Here is a 22,113-nt window from a genome sequence, read left to right on the forward strand (position 1 = left end):
TGGGATGGTGAAGTTCCCCACGCTATAGAGGGATAGCAGATATAGAGGTTGACATATATTTAAACTCACACCTGGTAAATCCAAAATTGGGAATATACTTTCACTTTCCTTCATGGATTTTCTCAGTTCCCCTAGTGAGCCACTGTACTCAATACGATTTTTGCCATAACCAGTAAAAGGCCTCAGGCTCTGTACTGACCTGGCAGTGCAGAGACTGAGGATTTGTCTGGCCTTGTCCTGGTCTGAGCCAGTTTTAGCCATGATGTTACTTGACTGCTAGACCACTGCTTATTGCCTCACTTTTTTGGCTTAGCCCTGGGAAAACCATGTATGAGAAAGGACTGACACACATGGGTAGTCACTGTATAACAAACAATACCCCTCTGTGTTCTCACGATGCTGACAAATCATTGTAAACCCTATCTTCTTTTAGAGGAAGACCAAAACTTTTTCCCTGAGGACCCAGAGAGACCCTGGAAGGGTGAACATAACACCAGAGAAAAGGGGTAGATAATTCGAAGGCTTTCTTCTATAACAATTTTTACCATATCATTAATGAGGCTTTTCTGTATTAATTACATAAATTTGATTATTATAGTAATAAAATATTAACTAGACTGACAATAAGTTCTTGGATCAACGTATGTGCTATGTTGGCTTTTGCCCGTAACAATATTTTGAGTACTATAGCTGTCTCTTAAGAAAACAGGTAAGTCAAAATATACACATTCATTCATAGTTAAATGTTTGAAAGATTAGTTTCTGTGATGTGTCTCTCCTTTTCTCATTCAGTATCTTCTGGCAATCAAACACCAGTGCCTCATGTCACTAAGTTTTAGAACATTTTCAGGACAGCTGTGGTTGACATATGAATTTCTCATCATATCATAGTAGGTGTAAGAAAGCTCATTTGGCATAATTTGTCATCTGAGAATGTGAAAATAGGTCGCATTAATAAAAGAAAGTGTGAGATCCTTATCACGTGTTCTGTCAGCCAGCGACTTGTATGAAACCTCTATAAATGCAATGTGAGTATATCCAGATATAGACTATGGGGCAACAGGACTGCAGCTATCTATTATTTAAGGAAAGTCTGCCTGGAGACAGTCATGCCAAGCACCTGAATCCACTTTAATGGTGGAAGTGGACACATATGCTTGGGGACTTCAAATCCTTTATGAGTAACACTCACTTATGATATATGAACAGAGAGCAAACTTTAAGGAAGACTGTAGTTAGTATGTGGTATTTAGGGGAGTTTGTAGTTTAACTATCTTTGCTGAGTGTGGCTGTGTTGTGACTGTTATCATTTAGCAATGCTTAAAATTTATAGTACAGTTCGTTGTCGCACAAATGAAAAGTTAGGACTTTCAAGTGATCTCATATAAACAAACATTTCCATATCACAGCTGCTTACTTTAATAGTACTTACATTAAAAGGCTCAATGAAAAAATTAAGTGAATAATGATGCATGCTGAAAAAGTACTCCTTTTAACAAACTGATTAACTAGAAACCCTCCACCACCACTTCTTGGATGCATTCCCAGGAAAATCTCATGTTCCTGCTGTGCCTCATCCTAGATAAATAAATGAATACAAAACATTACTCGAACATGGAGAAAGTTGTTTTCAACAACTGATAGGAAGCATTTTGATAATACTGCACTTGGTGTAAAAATAAACATATCTCAACATTTGCACAGACACCACCATTTCTCATGCTATATTTGCTCTTAATGCAGTACTTCAAAGTCCCCTATTTACTTGTCAAGCCCAGCAGAATATATAATACTGCAGAAGACTTTACTCCTAAAATCATTTGTATTACTTTTTCCTTTACCAAAATACAATAACCTGCACTTTGAATTTTATGGCAGAAAAGAATTCAGTTTTGAATTCAGGGTTTGAAAACATTCAAATCAATTCACACCTCCCTGCTTTGACAGGATCTAAATCCTTTGAGTTTCTGTTTCATGAGGTATTACACAAGTTACCTGGAAGCAAAGAATGCATTGACATTTGCTCAGAAAGGCAATCAAAATCAGCCAAAGCAATGAGTAACTGGGGAGAAAAGTATTAGACCAAAGGAAGCATCATGCATACACTGTAATTGTAATTACAAAAACTTGTAGGCAAAAGCTGCATGAGATGGGAAGAGAAAAAAGGATTTCATAGAAGTGAAAGAGGAAAGACTAGAGAAAAGAGGAAAAAAGAAAACTGAATGCTTAGAAAAAAGAAAGAGTTCTGGCAATCTGCAAGCAGAATGCCTGGTAGGAGAGAAGCAGAAAATTTGGCAGAAGAACTTGAAAGAAATGCCCCAGAGGGAATGAGTTGGGGGAGGGGGAGAGCGAGAGCCAGGGAGAGAGATAAGAATTATAGTTGTGCCTGACCACAGTCTAAAAACCTTCCCAGCCACATGTGCTGTGATGGCTAGCAAGGAACACAGATAAATATACCTCCTTAAGATTTGTCTAGGCAACATTTGGTTTGCGGGATGAAAGCATCTGCAATTCTTCTAGGAGAATCTAAATTAAGTTAGAATATGAGGTTTTTATTATGATTATGTCCCTAATTTTAGAGTTGTAACAATGGTCTAGGTCTGTATGATGGCCCCGCTCTTATTCCGGTACAATTATCGCTGTGCTTTTTCACCACTTCCTTCCCTTCTATTCATCACCAGCATGACCAGAGTAGCCAGATGCAGACTCCCTGCTATGTAATTAACTCATTCTGTGTTCTGGACTGTAAGATGCCTTCCTACATAAAATGATATAGTGGGTACTTAGTTATGCTAAAATGCACAATAGCAAAATCTCTCTGCAATGGGGTCTCAGAAGTGAAAAATGCAGAAGACTCAAGAGAACCATGATTTGGGTTCCTTTATTAAAGGATTAAAAATATACCAACCTCAAATAGCATAAAATGTATGCAAGAATGATCAAGATAAATTATCAGGGATTAATCTTGGGGATTCTAGTACAACTTAGCTCCATATGATCCTCCATAGATATACTGAAATACCTAAGATGCAAAGAGCTATAGAGCTAGTTGGTCTTTCCCTGAACACAGATGTGAGGACTGCTTCTATTGTTGTGCTTCATTCCTCTTGCTGATGTTCCTGCTCTGTTACTAACAATGTGCTCAGTGCAACCTCAGCTTGCACTTTTCCTGCTCCATCTGCAAAGTTTTGTAGATTACGCTGATAACTTCTTGAGCATTCTTCTCAGCTTGTATTGGACTATGATGTGTTGCGCTGCATAGATGCTTTTGGAGGATTTTATTGCTAACAGTACTTTTTCCTCATGTGCAGTTCAGTAGCCATTCTTTCTGTGATCTTCGGATATGCTGCTTCTCTTAACCACAGCGTAATGGAGGAAATTACATCTGCCTCTGTGTTTACAGTTTGCTGAGGCTCATAGAAACATAGACACATTATGAACAGAACATTCCTGTAACTGTACGAGAAAGATTTGTTTTCTTCCTGGCTCCTCTTCAGCACTCAATGGTTAACAGGACCAGGCTGCCTGTAGTGAACACAGGAGATATTAACAGAGCTCTTGGCCATGTACCACAAGAACTTATGCCCAATCTGATTCTAGAAATGTGCTGTGTTTTGTAGGAGAGCAGGGAAGAAATATTACACTAAAGTCTTTATTGGCTCTTCTTAGTAGAGCTGACAAGCTGTTGTAGGCTGAGTGAATGGAGGCTGAATAAGTTGGCAAGAAAAGAACACTGTTGTTCAAGCTTGATTCTGTAGCCAAGTCTGATGGGTAGCAAAACATACTGTATAGCCTCTAAGACAGAATAAAACCCATAAAATGAAAAAAAAAAATACAGCATGCAGTCATCAAATCTATTCATACATTCAGGACTGGCTGCATAATCAAAGGAAAATTACTGCATTGGGCGCACAGCCCAATAATGAGCTGGAAAGAGTGAGACTTCTGTTTCTTGGATTTAATTGTAGGCAACAAGGATGACATCTCTAACCCCACAAAGCTCATGTTCTTTGAGCAGTTAATTATGACCTTTTTGTCTACCATAGTCCTGGAAATGTAACAACACAAAGCAAAACCAGAAAACAAATAATGCTGGCATCATGGAAAAACTGCACATTTAAGCAGGAAGAGTTTTCCTGATTTTAAACATAACTAATGTTCTGCATTTCAGAATTCTCTTCCAGCCAACAATGTCTGCACTAGTTCAGCATGGATCACAATTTTAACCTATATATCCTATCATCTTACAAATATTGCTTAACTTTCATTAAATTAGAATGTCTTAGGCCAAATTTTGACTCTTTGGCTGAGGCAGTATCATGGAGCAAGTGTGCTCCCTATGAATGCCTACTGCGCCCACTCCACTTTTCCTTAGAAGAAAATAGGCACACAGGCAGAAGAGGTGCCAAGGACTTCAGCAGTTTCCCCAGTCTGGATAACGAGAGGACAAGCTCTACACTAGACAGAACGTACCACAGAGCACACTTGCCCCATAGCATAAATAAGGACAAAATAACACAGTTTTCTAAAACTGTACTTGAAAATACAGAATGCTAGGAGATGACCTCAAGAGGTCAACTAAGTCCACCACAAAGCGCTGAGGAGGGACAAAAACACCGTTAGCAATCCTGGGAGATGTCTGCTTACCTTGTTTTTAAAAATCTCCAGAGGAAGAGACTCCATAGCCATCTCGAATAGTTGTCTGTTTCAGGATATCAGCTCTTCCCAACGTCAAAATATCTTTGCTGCACAATACTCCCAACTACTTCCTGTTCTATTTTTAGGGGACATGCAGAATCAGTTAGCACCATCCTTTCCACAGCCAACATTTTCAAAATAGAAAAGCTGTACTTAGTCTTCTATGTTCTACAAAACAAATCAAAATCCTCCTGTCTTTCTAAATGTCTTATTGCCTTGACGCTCTCCTCTGAATTCTAACTTGTATCTTAAATGTTTTTAAACACCATACCCCCACTAAGCTTTTACACTGTGGAGCAGAGCACATTTACACACACAGTCTGACAAACAACACAATCCAGAGTGAAATCTACTGTTTTTGCAAGAGCGTCACATTGTTGACTTATTTTTGTGACCCATTAAAACTCCATTTCCGTACTTTTCCACTGCATTATTACCTGCACACACGGTCCCTATTTTACACTTGTATGCTAGATTTCTGCTTTGCCACCATCATAACTTGTACTTGCGCTTTTTATTTCATGTATTTATTTAACACCATTTCACCAATTTATCTAGAGTTTCATACTCTGAGTTGTTTCAAACCCCTCATCCTATCTTGATTTCCTCCACAAATGTTTTACAGCAGCCTCTTCCACTGGCTGTGCTCCAAGTCATTAATGGAAATATTTAAAAGAACTAGATTTAAAAACACCCTTAGATCTCCACCTGTAATGCCATTTCAGTTGACATCTAGCAATTTATAATTGTTCTTTGAGTGCATTTTCTCACTTGGTTGTGCATTCATTATGGTTGGGAGGATGATACTTTCCTATTTTGCTAATAAGAATGCTAAAGGGGAAATATGTCAAAATTCGTAGTAAGGTTAGAGCCATTTGATGCAGTTCATCCTAAAAATATCTGCGTCACAGTTGTACACTCTTGTTGCTTAGATATATTCAGTTAGACCTTAATAAAATGCTTCGGATATCTAAGTAGGTATATCTAGCACAGGCACATAGGCAATGCACTGGGCAACACTGGGTATAGGACTTGGATGTGAAAAGAGCCAGCAAAGATCTAAATATAACTAGGGTGACATTCAGATTCCCAAAATAGGAAATTCTGAATAGCAATATAAAGTAGTTAATTCTTCGATGACTGTGGCTACCCAGGTCCTCCTTTTCCTTCCCCCTTAACAGTAGTTCCTTTCTTTGTCTCAGATCTCCCAAGACTGTATCAGCTGTCTATCAGTTCTTGGAGACAATCATTCAGTTCTCACAGAGACGGCTTCTGTTAATCTTCCAAGTATTCTACATTTTATCAAACTTCTGACAGATGCTGAAATTGGCTACCTATTCTTAAACGTGTTTTTCAATATTTTCGCTTGCATTCTTAATTCTTGTTTCTTAAAAGAGGGTTAAGGATTTTATTTATCTGCAGTGTGCCAGATGAGATTGTGTTAAAATGGACGTTCACAACATGTAACAGTTCTTAAAATTTGATGCTGGGACCAAAACAAAACAGATAAAACAGATAAATAAAAAAAATCTTGTTATTATCTCTTAATGAGAACCACTGATTATTTTTTACATATCATTTGACGGTGTTCATCTTAATTAATTCTACATGGCAAAGTTAAATTATTCTGGTTGATGAAGATCATTCTGACTCCAAAATATACTTATTAAATGAAATTAAAGCTTGGTGCTAATAAGGCAAATGAGCATGTGTTACTAACCAAACATACAAACCCTAACACTGAGATAATGACAGGTGCAGTGACAGATACAAAGTATTGCTATTTAAAGCCAGTAAAACACTTGGAGTTTCCTTAAGGTAAAGAGCAATGCAGATGTAAATCCCTAAAATCTTCAGAAGGAACATCCTTTGCTTTTTGAATTGTGTTTGCTTCACATTGCAAAAATAAAGGAAACATCTGTATTGAAAACTGACTAAGACGATAACAGTAGCAGTATGGAAGGTTGTATCAGAGCCAGGCAAGATTCACAGAGCTAAAACCATGTCTCATCGTTACATACTGAGTGCAGTTTTCCACTTATGACCAGTACACTTCCAAAGTTCTGGTACATACATCCAGCAAGTTACTTTCAAAAGAATAAAGAAGTCTGAATTCATTACTGTTTTCCACTGACATCTGCTCAAGATACATTTGCTAGATCTTGAATCAAGGCAATCCTATTTATGTGCATGCATGAGAATAACAATATGCAGGTAAGCAGACCCAGCAAAGCCTGCATTTTGATGGAATGGAAATTTCTGAATTGGGCTTCAAAAGCTGCGTTTTGCTCAATGACAAGTGAGATGATTAAAACCAAAACTATTTGCTTTCTACCTTTGCGTAGAATGCATGATTCTCTGGCTGAGGAAACTATATAAAATTTTTCCTGGCAAAACAAATGGCTGGAGACCTAATAGTCTCTATTGAAATCTGTATTGTTTAAGGATGCAGGCTGATGCAGTAACAAAAGAGATTTCTGGGCATAGCACAGGTACTTCTTGCAGGTCTGAGGAGATATGAAGATGTCTGCAAGGCCTGCTCTTGCTCTTGAAGGTTGAGTTTAGGACAGTAGGGCAGGAAGAACTGCAGACCTGTGTAGCTCCCTAGCTACTCTAATCGCTCTTAAATGACTGGGTTTCACTGTCTTGATAAGTGCAGGCCAGAGACTGCTCAAGAGCAGATTCATGCTGCAGGGTGTTATGAGATCACACACAAATTCTTCCAGAGCTCAAGAAATCTTGCCTGCCCTAGATGCCTACCTAACAGGTTCACCCACTGGCTGGGACAGTTACACAGTCTATAGGTTCCACTGGAAGCTGTACTGTCCCCCAGCCATGCTGGAGAACCCATTCTTCCATGTGATACAGGTATGTTCAATGACTCTCACAGTTTAAGTTAATTTCTTGCATAGCTTTTCCAAAATGAGACATGAGGCACAAAGTGCTGTGTGCTCAGAAATCCTGTGGATTAAACACCTGAATATAATTATTACTCTTGAATACCTGTAACTCATGGGTTCTCTGGGAAGGAAAAGTTAAGCCAGCTTATGTTTCAGAGAAATCCAAGTCCTACGCTTCTCCAAATATACAAGAGGAAGTTCACCCAAACAATTTGCTCCCCAAAGTACCTTCCTTGCCTCTGTTTCTTATTTTGCATGGGTCGTCTGAGGATGTAATTAAATCCAGATCTTATCTTCCAGGAACAAACACAGGTTATACATCAGAAAATAAGGTAGTGGGGGAGATGGAACAGTTGTCTGTACTGTATTATTGTTAAGGCCCTTCAGATCTTACTGGTCTTTCGTGGCATGCACTGAACTACAGCATAATGAAGTACATTAATTGGTGTGCTTCCTACTCTGAAGACATGAGAGCCTAAGATGATAAAAAAAATAGAAGAGGACAGAAGACAGACGTAGATTGTTTCTATTATTTAAATTCACTTTCTTGAGTTCAGTAGTCTCATTTCCAGAATAATTTACCCCTGTATAGTTTCAGCCTGCATTTTTGGGTCTGCTATTGAAATTCAGATAGAAGGTATAACCAGAGCCACATACAACTATTTGTTTAGATAGTTCAAGTACCTGGATATTTGTGCTTACATCTGTATCTGCAGCGCAGCACAGATATAAATCATGTCATGTCATGTCATTTTGTGAGCACATTTCAGCACATTTTTAATTGTAGAAGTCACTTGTGCATAAAAGTATAGATCTAATTATTTTTATTCTTTCCGTAATATGGCAGGCAAAACAAAAAGAATAATATTCCAACATGGATATAAATTTCAATATATTGCTCCAGGTTACCTTATCTGTTTACAACTAACACAGTATTACATTTGCTGTTTTTTAGTCTGAAATTACTTTATACAGATAAGGACTGAAAAAAGGAGATTATTAAAGATCCCACTGTTGCTGTAGGTCTCTGATTTGATTCAAATTATAATGGCATTTTATCATTCTTGTCTCATGGATTTTCAGAAAATGTGATTTAAATATCTCACTGTCAGAACACTGTTTTCATCTAACAGTGACACAGGTACATTTTGTCATACTGTACTGTGCATTTCAGGAGTTCATATCCATCCCATTTATCATTCAATGATGGGCATACAGTATGGGTCACTCCGCATTCTTGAATACAATTAAGTGCACTTTGAACCTAGTGTGCATTTTATTGTTACTGATGTATTTTAAGAACTCATTAAGCCTTAGGCTCAAAAGATGCCTGATTTTTAACTTCTTTATTTATCTTATTTATGTGGCTGACTTAACAAAATCATGAGACCCAGTGCTGTATCCTACCCTTTTTTCCACTTTCTGAATGCAACAACTACCAGATATAAATGTAAAGTTCAAGATAGAAGGATGGTATAGAGATGCAACACATCATCTTATGGCTAAATGCAACACATACTTTACAAAAACTGCATGGTTTTATACCCAGCACTTATTTACCCTGTCACTGTGCCAAGTTACTCAGTAAATACAGGGTTTCACATCACCAGAATTCTTTGGAAATATATTATTTGGACAGAATCTTTTCCCTCAATAGTGCCTTAGAATAGCTAAATATAGATGCCTAAACTGAAGCCCAACCATGAACTGCAAGTGTAACACAAACCTGTGTTAGAGCCAGTGAGATTTAGGTGCTCAAGAATGCAAGATAATTTCTGTAAATGCTCACAAGCAAGAATCATATTACTAATTCGCAGCACGCCAAAGTAAACTGGGAACAAGGACATTGTTGAGTTAAAATAAGAAGAAACCTTACCCAAAATGCAAACCCAACCTTTTCTTGAGATTTGAAAAGTCTAGCTTTACACCCTTTCCAACCCTGCCATTCTTGCATGACTAGTAATGATGAGGCATTTTTCAAGCTTCCAGCTGCCAACAGTAGATCTCCCGGAAGAAGCTCTCTAGGGCCTTGACATGGTGGGAAACCCCAGCATTCATTCTCCCCTGAGCTGTTCTTTTCTACTAGTTCTAGTGTCAGATGGAAGAGTGCAGTTTAAGCAACTTGTACAGACTTTTATTCAACAGTAGGTTTAACTGTCAATCTACAAGGTCCACAGAAGCAATCCTTCGGAGTTCTTTTGCTTCAGTGCCGCCTCTTCAATATTCACCTCTCCTTTGTATCTGAGGAGCAGATGAACCATTCTTATCCATAAAGATCAAGTATCCTTCACTACCTGTTGGGGCACTGCAGCCTCTTACTGGCAAAACCCAGTACCTAGTCTCAGATGTAGATCATTATCCTTAAAGTTCCTGTTTTAATGGAAAGTTAGACTTCTCCTTTTCACTCTTTCACCCCAAAGAACAAAAAGATGTTGAAACTGCAAATTCCTAATTCACAGGAGTATTGAAATAAAACCTTCTCCAACGCTCTCCTGCCAGCAGATCCTTTCACAACACTTTCACGTCATTCCTCTCCCCACATACCCCTCCTTCCTTTACTTGCACTTACTCCTGAGAATCTTCCACAAGAGGGAATCAGTGATGAGACATTGTAACTACACTCCTTTCTCTTAAGGACGGAGAAATAAAGATGCTGCAAAGACCTTAGGGCTAAGCTTGTAAAGATATGAAGACCTCATGGGTAGCTGTCACTAGGTGGTCAGCTTTGGCAACATAGTTTGGATGATCTGTTATGCCAATAAGCCTCTTCTATACCCTTTTGGGTGATATGACTGCATAAGGTGCAGAACACAGGAGAAGAGCCCAGAGTAGCTTACACGTGCAAATATGAGAACAGAAAAGGCTACAACCACAGGCAGAGTCAGACAAAAGTACAAATGCTGAATCCTGGCAAATGCAGCCCAAAGCAGGGTGTGCCTGGCTCCATGCATCCAAAGTGAGGCATTGTTGGCTCAAGAGATAACTTGTCCTGGAGAGAGGCTGTGGAGCCATTTCAACATCACAGAAAGATACTATTTGTAAACCTGTTATCTTCTGAAGAAAAAATGTTGTGGTACTGAAGCTGGGTCGTGTGCAAGATGGGCAGCAGCCCACAGAGAGCCTAGTGGTCTATGGTCTTCCAAGGTTTTACCAGAGTGTATTGCTCTTTGCCAAGATGAACTATGCCAATATAAACGGTTCTTCCTCCCAACGTGAGACCAACTACATTCACTTTGTTCTGGGCAACAGCTTCTGGTTTCCTCCAGGCTCTGAACTGGTGGGATCTGGGAGGCACTGCCTCTAGCAGATGCTCTCCTCAAACTCTGCTGCTCTGAACTTCTGGCCCAAACCAGTCTTGTGGCAAGTGATTCAAGCTCTGCCCCTGTGTGAGCTTCAGCACTGCGTTAATCAATTTGCTGTGATCTTGTTCTCTTTTCAGTAAACTCTATAAAGCTGCAAAACCAGTTTCTAGCAGTTTGCATCTCCTTGTGTCATTAGTACCATAGTTAGATTCAGCATCTGTCCTCAGCTTAAATATCTGCTGTTTATACATATCCTACACTTTCTCCACATGAGTTTAGGCATAAATACTATTGTCCCCTCCCCCCCCAAAACAGGAGATATACTGAATATTATGATATTTAGCACATATATATATAAAGCAAGCATTCCTTAGGATTACTGTGGTACAGCATATGTCCCAGTCAGAAATACCTGGAGTGGTATATTAATTTTAATTGAGATTTTTTTCTCTAATAAGCCTTTCAGAATATTTCACAGTCATCCAGAGTTGCTAGTTAAGGAACTGACTTGCAAAGACTTGGATCTGGAAATCATGTACTACACTATAATTTTTCTAGTTAAGGATATGCAACAGCTGATCTAAATCAATGAAACTTTCTTGATTTCAGGGTAGTGGTGCCAATTCACAGTACACATAGATTTAGCTGTACTTTTCCAGGTAAAAACAACATTTTTAAAAAACTGTCCAAATAAATAAACTTTTGACTCAAATGTAAAATAAAGGAAAAACAGACCAGATTTGTGATATGACTATTATATGTTTTTTCCTTCTTTCCCACAAGTGCACCATCATCCAGCACTGACAAAGCCCACTCTCCTTAGTGTTTTCTCTAGCTGAAAGAAGTCACACTGAACTGATCCCACTATACGTGCACAGCATTCCAGTCTCCCTTCAGCTTCTCATGGTCCCACCTCAGACATTTCCTTCTGATGACTCAAGGCACAAAAACACAAGCTTAGAAATGGAATCTGCTACCTGCAGCAGTTAGAAGGAACTTATTCGTAAAAAGCAGAAATATGACCCGACAACAAAAAGCTTGTGCATAATTTGGTACAAGTAGCACAAATATTTACCATCCATTTCTTTGTGTCCATGTGTCATACCCAGAGTTGCACGTTTGTGTGCGTGTATCCTGGCCCCAAGTCATATGGGAGGCCTCATTCTTGTGTCCTGTGACTGTGTATCAACAGCTTCTTACTGATAACTACTTGTTTGCTTTCTGCAAAGTATTTCTAACTACTGGCTTTCCTCTGTGCAAAAAGCCAGACTGCAGAGGCTTGGAGAAGAGAAGCTCCTTCTTCTCCACATTGAAATACCAAACGCATGCATTTGACATGTCTGTATGCAAACTCTACTTCTGAATAATGTGCTGCTTCTATCATTTTGTAAATATGTACAGTAATCCTGGAAATAGAAAGGTGATTAAAAAAAAAGAGAAAATCTCTTCAACTGCAACCTCAATTTAAGTGCTTGAGAGTACCAAGTCCGTCTTATGCACTCTTCAGATAGGTTTTATGGTAATACTGTCTGTGGGCTACCAGGAAGATGATCAGATGCACAAATCAGTGTTCCTCTTTACAACCAGCAGCATCATTACGAGAGCACAAATTTGAAGTAAACTCTTGAATTGGAGGAAGAGGGGAAGAAAAGCCTCAGTAAACAATGTAGAACCATACTTATATATCATGATAAAAACATTACCTTTAGAGTCCACAGTATTTAATTTGTTCCTTCCACAGTAGAAGACCACATCTGGTGAGAGAAAAAGAGATAAGCTCACAGTGAAGGGGGAAAACTGCTATGACTACTGAATAATGCATTATGCACATGAAGTAAGTTACATCAATGACCAAACTGATACTTATATGTGGATAAAACAGTACATCTGTATGATCTGAAATGTATTTCAGAGGAGCTAGTTGTTCATATAGTATATTCTCTATGAAAAATATTAGGATAACACTTAATTTAAAATAAATAATACAGACATAGATAACAGCAGTCTGAGTGGACAAAAATGACTCCACTGGAGAACCATAAGAAAAATCCTTTAAAACTTGACAGTTTCACATAACATATCCAAGAAAAATTTACTAAAGTTTTCTCTGTTTAGAGAAGCATGCAAGAAAATGTACTTGTAAAGGCACATTTACTTCTTCTTCTTTAACTATAATTAGATTACCTACTTGAGTTCAAAAGTCTTACCTTTATTATTATAATCACTATCTGCCAGCTACAGATTTTTGCTTTAGAAGATAAAAAGTACATTGAAAAATTATCAGCATACAAACTAAACTACTTTCAGAAAGAACTGACTCTTTAGGCGTTGACTTTTCATATTTGTATGCTGATATACTCAGTTTTAATTCCTCCATGCTCTGTTGCTAGCTAGCAAACAAAAACTTTCTGATATCATTTAATCTTGTCACAACAAAAAACAATACAAAAACAAAAAACAACTGACAAAACAGATCATTAGCTGCTCCTACACTTTAAGTATGGGGTATTAGATTAGCAATAGGAATAATTATGAGGGGCCAAAGGTCACTGCCGTCACTAGGAATCCTACCACTGATATCAATGAACTATGAATCAAACAATGAAGCCAGTCTTCACGTTTGTTAGGAAGTCTGAATTAATAAACATTCCATTAATGCTGCACAGAAGGAAGCAAAAATCAGACTCGCACTCCTGATATTTACTCTGAATACAAACAGTGGGAAAGATGAGAAACATAATGATGCTATTTTTATTTTTGTGAAGAAATCCTGTATTAAAACAAATTAATATTACTCAGCATCTGTGGAGTTATACTAGTTTAAAACAACTGGAAGTGAGATTAGAGTCAAACCCAGAATTTGCTGGAGAAAATGGAGAAGACCCAAGACACAAACTTAAAACTTGTTTTTCCCTTGAAAAAGTTGCTGGATAAGAAAGTCTCACCATTCCCATGACACAGCCTGACATGCTAATTAACAGTTATGAAAATAAGAAGTATTAATGTACTGTCCCTGCACTTGATTTGAAAATGGCCAGATTTTATCTCTATTTTCTCCTAGAAATGGCATTCTATTAATGACAGCTCACCTTCCGTATGTGCTCTTGCAACAAGCACAAAGTGAAATATCAAAGAAAGCAACTTGAAGAATACAAAAATACACTCTATTTAAATGACTTACATACATTTCGCATTCCACTTAGTCATCTGAAAACTGGATCTTTAGCTCTAGCTAAAGGGAAGAACAGATTACAAGATATGGTCTCAAAACAATCTTTTCTAAAAATAAGTTGTGTTAACAAAGATTTGTCAAACGCAATGACAGATGTATTTGAAGCTAAACTCTACCTCAAGATCTGCATATATACAGTTGTCACTGACCTCAAGTCAACAAAGTATACAAGTCTGCAACTGTTCTCTGTTTCTGGATCATCAAACTATTAATTCTTCCAAAGACAATGAGGATTTTTTTTTTAATCTCTGACTTCAATGGCCTTTATGTGCTAACATTAAGCATACACTTAACTGACCTTCCAAATTAGGCCAATGTTTAGTTAGAAGTAAAAAAAATTATTAACTAATTTCTATTCTCACTCAGAAGACAAGATTTATAAAGTGTTATGTTTTCTGGGATTTCATGTATTATATGAGGAAAAAGATGACTTATGAGTTGCGTCTTTCAGACAACGGGGCATTGAATACAACACATTTTTAGCTAGCTTCAAATCACTGAAAACAAAAAAGAAAACAATGGCTGAGTACTGCAGCAAAGAAAGTTATTTTTCATTTTGAGAGAGAAACTTATACCTCATGACCAGCCAAGAGGATGCAGAGTTTTCTGAACTATCCTGAGAAAACACATCCTGAAGATAATTTTTAGTCAGAGAGATCCTATTTTCTGTGATATTTTCAGTAAATTACCCCATCTTCCCACTATGTATAGATAAATCACACTCACACTTCTTAATTATTGTAAAGAGTGGCATTATAAATTGCTCCTTTTCCCAAGATCTACAGCCTCATAAAATTAAAATAATGTGTATCATCTCTCTTGCATAGCTTCTGGTATGTCATCTTCAGCCTTCTTCCAGCATAACTGAATACTCTGTGGGATATTTGTAGAAATAGTCATCAGTCTCTGTAATGAAACATCCCCGCAAAAAATATGGTAGTTTAACTATCACATGCTATTTCATCCTACTAACTCCTAATGTTTTCCAAGTACATACCATTTTCCTCATATGCTTTAATTTGGCTACGTTTATTCGGCTTATGTTAAACATTTCTACATTGGGCCATCAATACTGAAACTAAGACTATTCAGAGAAAGTAGGTATAATCTATAGATAATTTTATGAATTTTTTTCACCACCGACTAGCTCTGCATAGAGAGAATTCACTATTTCCCATCAGGCCAGTGTCACTCACCTCTCAGAAAAGGGAAGATGGAGGGTCTTTCAACCTTGATGGCTGCCCAGTTAAATGGGGGCAGGGGTCTTGTTAATTGACCCAAATAAGGGACAGTGTGGAGCAGGGCTGCCCTCAAGTGAGATACTAGAATCCTTTCTGTTCTTGAGGATGTCAGGAAATAATTGGTTGGGCAGGCAGAGTATAAGGACTTCAGGACTGTAATTCACATGGATGTTACCTGACTTGGCTTCAGGACTATGAGTCAGGAGCTACCATGCATGGACCTTCAAATAGGCAAAGCTAAAGGAGAAGAAACATGCTATAGCACAGACCTAGAGGTCCCATTTTGTCAAGGTCTGACCGGGACTTCTATCTTTTTCATAGTCTAAAAGAGAATAAAGCTGTAGAAAGAAGCTAGAATCAGCAGGAAGAAGAGGTCCTTTGTTTGTCATCATTCAAATCACAGACTACTGAAGTGCCACCAGGCAAAATCCAGGGCATTTGGATAGCCAAGGGCCGGTCCTCAGAGATAACAGACCGGGCAGTGGACTTTTAGCCACAGTGAAGGGTCAGCCACAGGATATGGAATGATAGGCACTGAACTTGAGGAAGAGGTCCAGATTTCTATCACCAGTACCAGCTTCCAGAATTATACAGTTGGGCTTATGAGGGTCATACATTACAAAGGGCATGTGCACACAGACCCTAAACCAAAAGGACCTTTGTATTTCTGCCTGAACTCAAAAAACAGGCTACATTAGTACCACACCCTTCATTACTGGCACAATATTTCACCAGCACACAGAGTTGTGATCACCCCATTAAACTGATATTAGCAGCAGCCTGAAAATCCTCAGCTGTTTTTAAAGGAATCTGGCAGCATACAGGATCACTCACTGAGTCTTTATCATGCACCTGGATGGGATCTCTTCCCTCTTATGTGCCGAAAGCTCCTGAAAGACACTGTAAGCAAGAAGACAATATTTAATGTAAGCTCTTACCACAACACAATGGACACAGTTCTTCTGTCCACTTATACTCCCAAGTGCTAATGCTACTCTCTCCCTAGCTTTAAAGTACAGCATTTTTCTAACACAGCAACAACCCTAACTGCAGTACAAAGACAAGCAAATGGAACCTTGCTTGTTAACAAGTGCAAACAGAAGACCACACAGGTCCATCCAGAGTTTTCAGGGATTTTTTGGCTTCTTCTCTGCCTCCACCTTTTTTTTTTTTTTAACAACAAATTTCTCACAGCAAGATTCTCACTTTTACAGGTATCAGCCACCAAGCTGACTATACTCACAGACAAAAACCTTCATCCAATGTTGAGTCCTTTCTTCCCATTGCTACTTTCATGATTTTGCAGTTCTGTTCTTGTTTTTGAACTTAACCAATTCTTGCCCACTGACTGCTTCACCTCCTCTGCTAACCCATTTAGTGAGACTTATACCAAGTCTGAAGCCCAAATTCTGCTCTCAGACTGACTCATGCAACTCCAGTTTTAGAATAAGAGTAGAAAGTACTGAGTACTGCCTAGTAAGCCTAAGTTGTAAATCCATAGGCACAGAAACTTCAAATGGTACATGGTATTTAATTATTCTAACCCTATTAAGTCATGTTTAATATGGATAAGAGTATTCCTCATGTACGAAATAAAATATTCTAGAAGTTAACTTGTTTTCTTATTTTAGTTTGTGGTTAACAATCATTTTATTGCCTTACTTTTTGCTCTATCATAGTAATTCCAGATGCATTATGTATAAGTTTCTAACTGAGACCTTATACAGTAGAATGTTAATACTTTTACAAAGTTATTCTTGTTACAGAAACTATAGAAAAATGCTATTTACCAAAGGTAGAGGTAAGCAGTGAAGATGAATCCTGGGAGTTAAGACAAACACAGTGTAATATAAATTTGACTGCAATTTACCAGAGACATTGCAACATCAGAACCACTCTGGATTCTGCAAAGTCTACCTTAAACCAAAGAACAAACAAACAAACGCCTTCTCTTTAAAAAGTAAACAACTTCCATAAGGTCAGTTATAATGAAGGTGCCCACTAGAAGTGTAGGGCACCAAAGCATGTTCAGCCCCCAAATTTCCAAAATCCAGATCCAAGCCATGCTTTAGCTTAAACCTTAAGTCTTATTTGTGCCTTTACAGGCACCCATATACACCTAAAGAAATGACCATTCAACCTTAGAGGAAGATCCAATAAAATTGTCCAGACAAACAGTTCAGGATATTTCACTTTGAATGCTACCCAGAAACTATGTCTAAACTGCAGATCTCACCTCTCACCATTGAGAAATGAAAATTAAAGAATACTTTTAAAATTACCTGCAACATACTTATGCACCTGTGCAAGAACTTACTCATTTGCAAGAATTTACTCATTTACAATGAAAAAAGTCTTATTCTAAGATCCTCCTTTTTCACCTCCTACTTTAAGTGTAGCTACTCATCACATTCATTGTCCAGCATATTTTAGTATGCAAATCACCATGCTCAATAGTTTGGCTGTAAAAAACAAGACAAGAGGAAACCTAGTCTTTCCAACTTCTCCACAATTCTATTACAAATATCGTATTCAATGAAATGACTCTGCATGATCCAGAACTTTGTGCTCCCTCTGAGCATGATATATTATGTACCTATGTAGTCAATCAAATGCCAAAGTTGTTATTCTTTTATTACCCAGGACTGGTAAAATAGTTTCAGTAAAAATAATTTATACCAACTGTTTCCGGTTAATGGAAATTCAAAGTCTTTAGACAGACTTTTTTATTTCTGATGCTTGAATTCTCAGGGAAATAGTGAAGTGTAATTGGTACCACATGTTTTTTATTGTTTTCCACATGAAAGAATCCTGATATTTGGTAGATCGCTGAATTATGCTGTGGCATTGTGCCAAATCATCAAACAGTAAGGTCACATGTGATGAAGGTACAGTATTCAAAATGGGAATAGCATATATCACATCTTTGAATCAGAGGTTAATTTCAGTTTGTCTGAGTAACCGAGCCATCAAATGTTCTGGTGTTTTCCCCAGTCTCCAAAGCATCACCTTGTAAATTATTGAAACAAGTCCAAGAAAATGTGCAAATATTCACCACTAAGCAACAGCACTATACAACACTATCATTTCAAAGACTACATTACATTAGATCTCAGTCAATTGCTTCAATCACTTTGGAAATGTTAATAACCACTGAATATGAAGATGACTGAACCTATCATATTCCAGGAATATCACTGTCATACAGAAATAGTCTCTTTATCCCATAGTTGTGCTGGCTGAAGTAATATGTTCACTAATTATTCTGAATATTGTTACTTTATGAGCATCTGTTTTACAAAATCACAACTAAAGGAATATCTTAAAATCCTGCAAACTCTTCAGCTTTAGAAAAAAGCTTTTTATTTTGTGTGCAAGTCTACATCAACTTCAGTACTCAAAGCTTTTTATCATGCTTTGACTTATTTTGTGATGGTACTTTGCACTTCCACTTCTGCTGCGCCATTTCAAGCTGATAACTTGCTGGAAGGAGAATGTACTCTTCAAAACATATGACTTACACACTGGACCAATTGAGTATGTACTAAGAATTAGAATTCCAGCACCAAGTGACAGCCAAAAAGCACAGAAGTCAGAACTACATATTACTGTTTTACTCCTGAAACCAAAATCCTTTCAGATAACATATAAATTAAAAGCTACTAGACTTGAAAGATATAAAGTCCTTTATGTCAGATCCAATTACTACTTCATTCTTTTCTGGTAAAATTCCAGAATGGAGTTTTTCCACAGTTAATCTCCAAAAATTATGTTCTGCCTAACATTCTGTCTACAGTTTCTTTCCTTTATTTTTTTTAAGCAAAACTGTTTTATAGCATACTACTTACAAAAAACCAACAGAAATATAATATAAAAAATGCAGACCTCAGAATTTAAAATGAATTAAAAACAACCCAACAGAATACTAAAGCATTTAATTATATGAAATTTCCTAAGGTTTGCCACTAATTATGATGCCATTATAGTGCTTTGCATACAGAAGACAAATCTTTCATTCTCAGAAAGTTTGCTCCTCACGTCAGACAAGGAACAACATACAGGGAGGGATCAGGCAACAGGAATGTGTCTGGAGCTGTCATAGGACTGAACTGCTTACAAAGGTTTTTCACATAAGTTTCTCATCATCATAGCAACTTTTCTTTTTAATACGATTTAAGAAACTGCTTCCAAAGTAACGTACCTAGCATCAGAAGAATTACTGTCAGTGGCTGAAGGATTAAAATTTTTATGCAAGTTTCCTGTTATGATAAAAATATTATCAATAAAAGTGCAATTGGCCTTTCTATCAAATGTTAAGATTTTTTGAAGAGAAACAGGAAACATGGCAGATTTTCTCTCTCAGTACTTCTCAGGCAGGAAATTTAATTTTTTGCTTTCTGGAAGAGTTTCAGTTGTAAAGACTTTTGAAGGAATACAATGGCAGTATGGGCTAAACTGATGGTTTAAAAGGGAGGAAACACTAAATTTATGGTGGTGACTATGTTATAATCCAATATCTTGGCTTTTTTTTAGAGACAGAACAAACATTGCTCTAGGGTTTGAATGATTCTGTGGGTAATCTTCGAATCTTTGTCAGCATAGCTTTTTGGGTCACAGATTAATTTATTGAAAAAGCAACCCCTCTAAAAACCTGAGAAGGCAAATGAGACAGGAGAGGCCTCGTTACTTCTTTCTGCACACAAACAAGATACAAAATGGCAAGCCTGCTATTTTAAAGTTCTCTCTGCTTTTTGCCTTTGTGGACACTCCCTTCAGTTATAAATAAAACAGCAATATTAAAAGATTCATTTACACCAGATCAATACCAAAACTTTGCAGATACTATCTGATGGGCTTTGTAATGGCAGGTTTCTCCATGGCTCATTAAGCTCTTTATCTGCTGCTTAGCTCAGACGTAGAAAGTGCAAATAGTGGGATGAAAAAACAACAAAAACATTTTTAATTGATGTGTGTCTTGCAACATTTTTAGAGCTGATCAACTGACCTTGAAAACTGGGCCATGCTACAATCACTGACCTGCTGCTTCCCAGTCAAAATAACATCAGATGCTTGGCCAGGTTGGCAATTCTCACTGGAATGCTGTGAACTATTTTCAGTCCATCTAGAATCAACTCTGACACACCCTGGGTGCACTGTGTGAAATGTTCTGCACACATGGGCGTAGAATATTTCCACAGCTGTGAATTTGGCAACCCTTCTCTTCCCTACCTAAAGACCCATCCTACAGCCATCTGACCTACCGAGTGAAACACAAGAGGACAGGCCATGAGGTTAAATCCTGAGAATATTTAAGAAATCCCAAATCCTGGGATTTGCTGGCAGAAGGGAGATAGCTGCAGGATAGGAAGAAGCCCCCAAGGTTTTCCATAGCAAAATGAGAAAGTACACAACCTAGAAATGCTGCCTTTTCCTTTTACAGGATGTTCAAGGCAGGAAAGAGAACGCTTCATTTTTCTTGAGGGTGCAGTAAAATACCTGAGAATCCTCCTCCTGATGAGAGAATCTGCAAAATTTATCCGTTTTTCACCTCCATAGAGCAGTATCTGCTGCAAGATAACATGGAAAAAAATGGCTTTTAGTGGGATGCACATATCTGAGGTGCAAATCAAAAGTATACCTGATAGTCAACATGCACATCTGCAAATATCAACTGCAAATATCTGTTTAGTGACTAAGTTTTTATACTCAGAAAACACTTTATACTTGCCTCTGCTTTCTGGAATTGGTTATGAGTGCATAATTACCCTTACAGCCATCTTCATTTTACTTTTTCACCCTTACTTTTCATTTTTTTAATTATACTTTCCCGGGTGTCTGCCCAGGGAGATTTGGAAGTTCTTGAAGAAAGGGAATGCTTGGGTCTTTCTCGACAATGGAAAATAAGATGTTCTTTTGTTGGAAATTGCTACGGGGTGGGGGGAGAAGGATTGGGGAGGAATCTGAAGTATTTAAACCCATGTAAGTCCAACTCCCTGTTGTGAGATCAGCAGCAGTTTACAGTCAGTTTTGCTCTGTCTTGCCCTCATTTTCCAAAAGAATTTGCATATATGTTAAACACAACTCCAACCTCTTAAAACATAAAAACTTCTCAAAAATGAGCTTATGTGCAAATGTTATTGGATAAACAATAGGCAAGAAAGTTAGACAATACAACAAATACTTACAGATGATGATTACAGCCACGAAATGCTTTTGCCAGGGGCAAACAAAGTAATAATCTTGCTGTTGTATGCCTGTACATCTTATGCAAAGTGTTTTCCTTTAATATTTATTTAGACATGTGCAATGAGATATAAAGCTTCGGATTCTGGAAAATCCCCCAGAGGAAGCTTGTAGAGCCAACACATCAGGGTTTTCTTTCGATGCTGTGTTCTGTCATGTCTTTTGTGTGTGCTTCCCAGCTCTACATATTTAAGATTAGAAGCAAAACAGATCAATTCCGCAGCAGAAATCTTGCCATGTGGCTTGAGATGTGACAACGCACACTGTTCCTTGGTGTACCAGCACTCCGCATTTCCTACCTCCTTGAAAATTTCATTTGGAGGCAGATACCAGCAGCAATGATATGTGACAATGATGAAGCATCACTTTTACAATGCATTCCACTCCTGCAAGTGCATTCTGGGGATTTAGTTGGAGTGCCCATGCTAAATGTACTTTCAAGCCATGGGGATACTCTTTATTTCTGTACATTGGCATATATCTCTTCTCATAGATAT

General features: G+C 37.8%; 1 protein-coding gene across 2 annotated transcripts in view; it reads right to left on the reverse strand.

The window, feature by feature from the left end:
- The window catches only part of PRDM5 (PR/SET domain 5), a 197,110-nt gene that overhangs the window by 44,337 nt on the left and 130,660 nt on the right, over window positions 1-22,113 (reverse strand). The window contains exons 24-31 of one of the 2 annotated variants that reach the window (XM_064510639.1): window positions 20,870-20,940; window positions 16,208-16,273; window positions 14,859-15,005; window positions 14,708-14,763; window positions 14,082-14,132; window positions 12,604-12,654; window positions 4,648-4,774; window positions 1,433-1,578 (exon numbers count right to left, since the gene is read on the reverse strand). The gene's annotated coding sequence lies outside the window, so the exon portion shown is untranslated. Of the gene's footprint in view, window positions 1-1,432; window positions 1,579-2,860; window positions 3,526-4,647; window positions 4,775-12,603; window positions 12,655-14,081; window positions 14,133-14,707; window positions 14,764-14,858; window positions 15,006-16,207; window positions 16,274-20,869; window positions 20,941-22,113 lie in introns of those variants that run through there. The other variant, XM_064510640.1, reaches the window with a different exon arrangement.

The sequence above is a fragment of the Dromaius novaehollandiae genome, chromosome 4 (assembly GCF_036370855.1).
Source record: "Dromaius novaehollandiae isolate bDroNov1 chromosome 4, bDroNov1.hap1, whole genome shotgun sequence".
In the NCBI taxonomy this organism is placed as follows: domain Eukaryota; kingdom Metazoa; phylum Chordata; class Aves; order Casuariiformes; family Dromaiidae; genus Dromaius; species Dromaius novaehollandiae.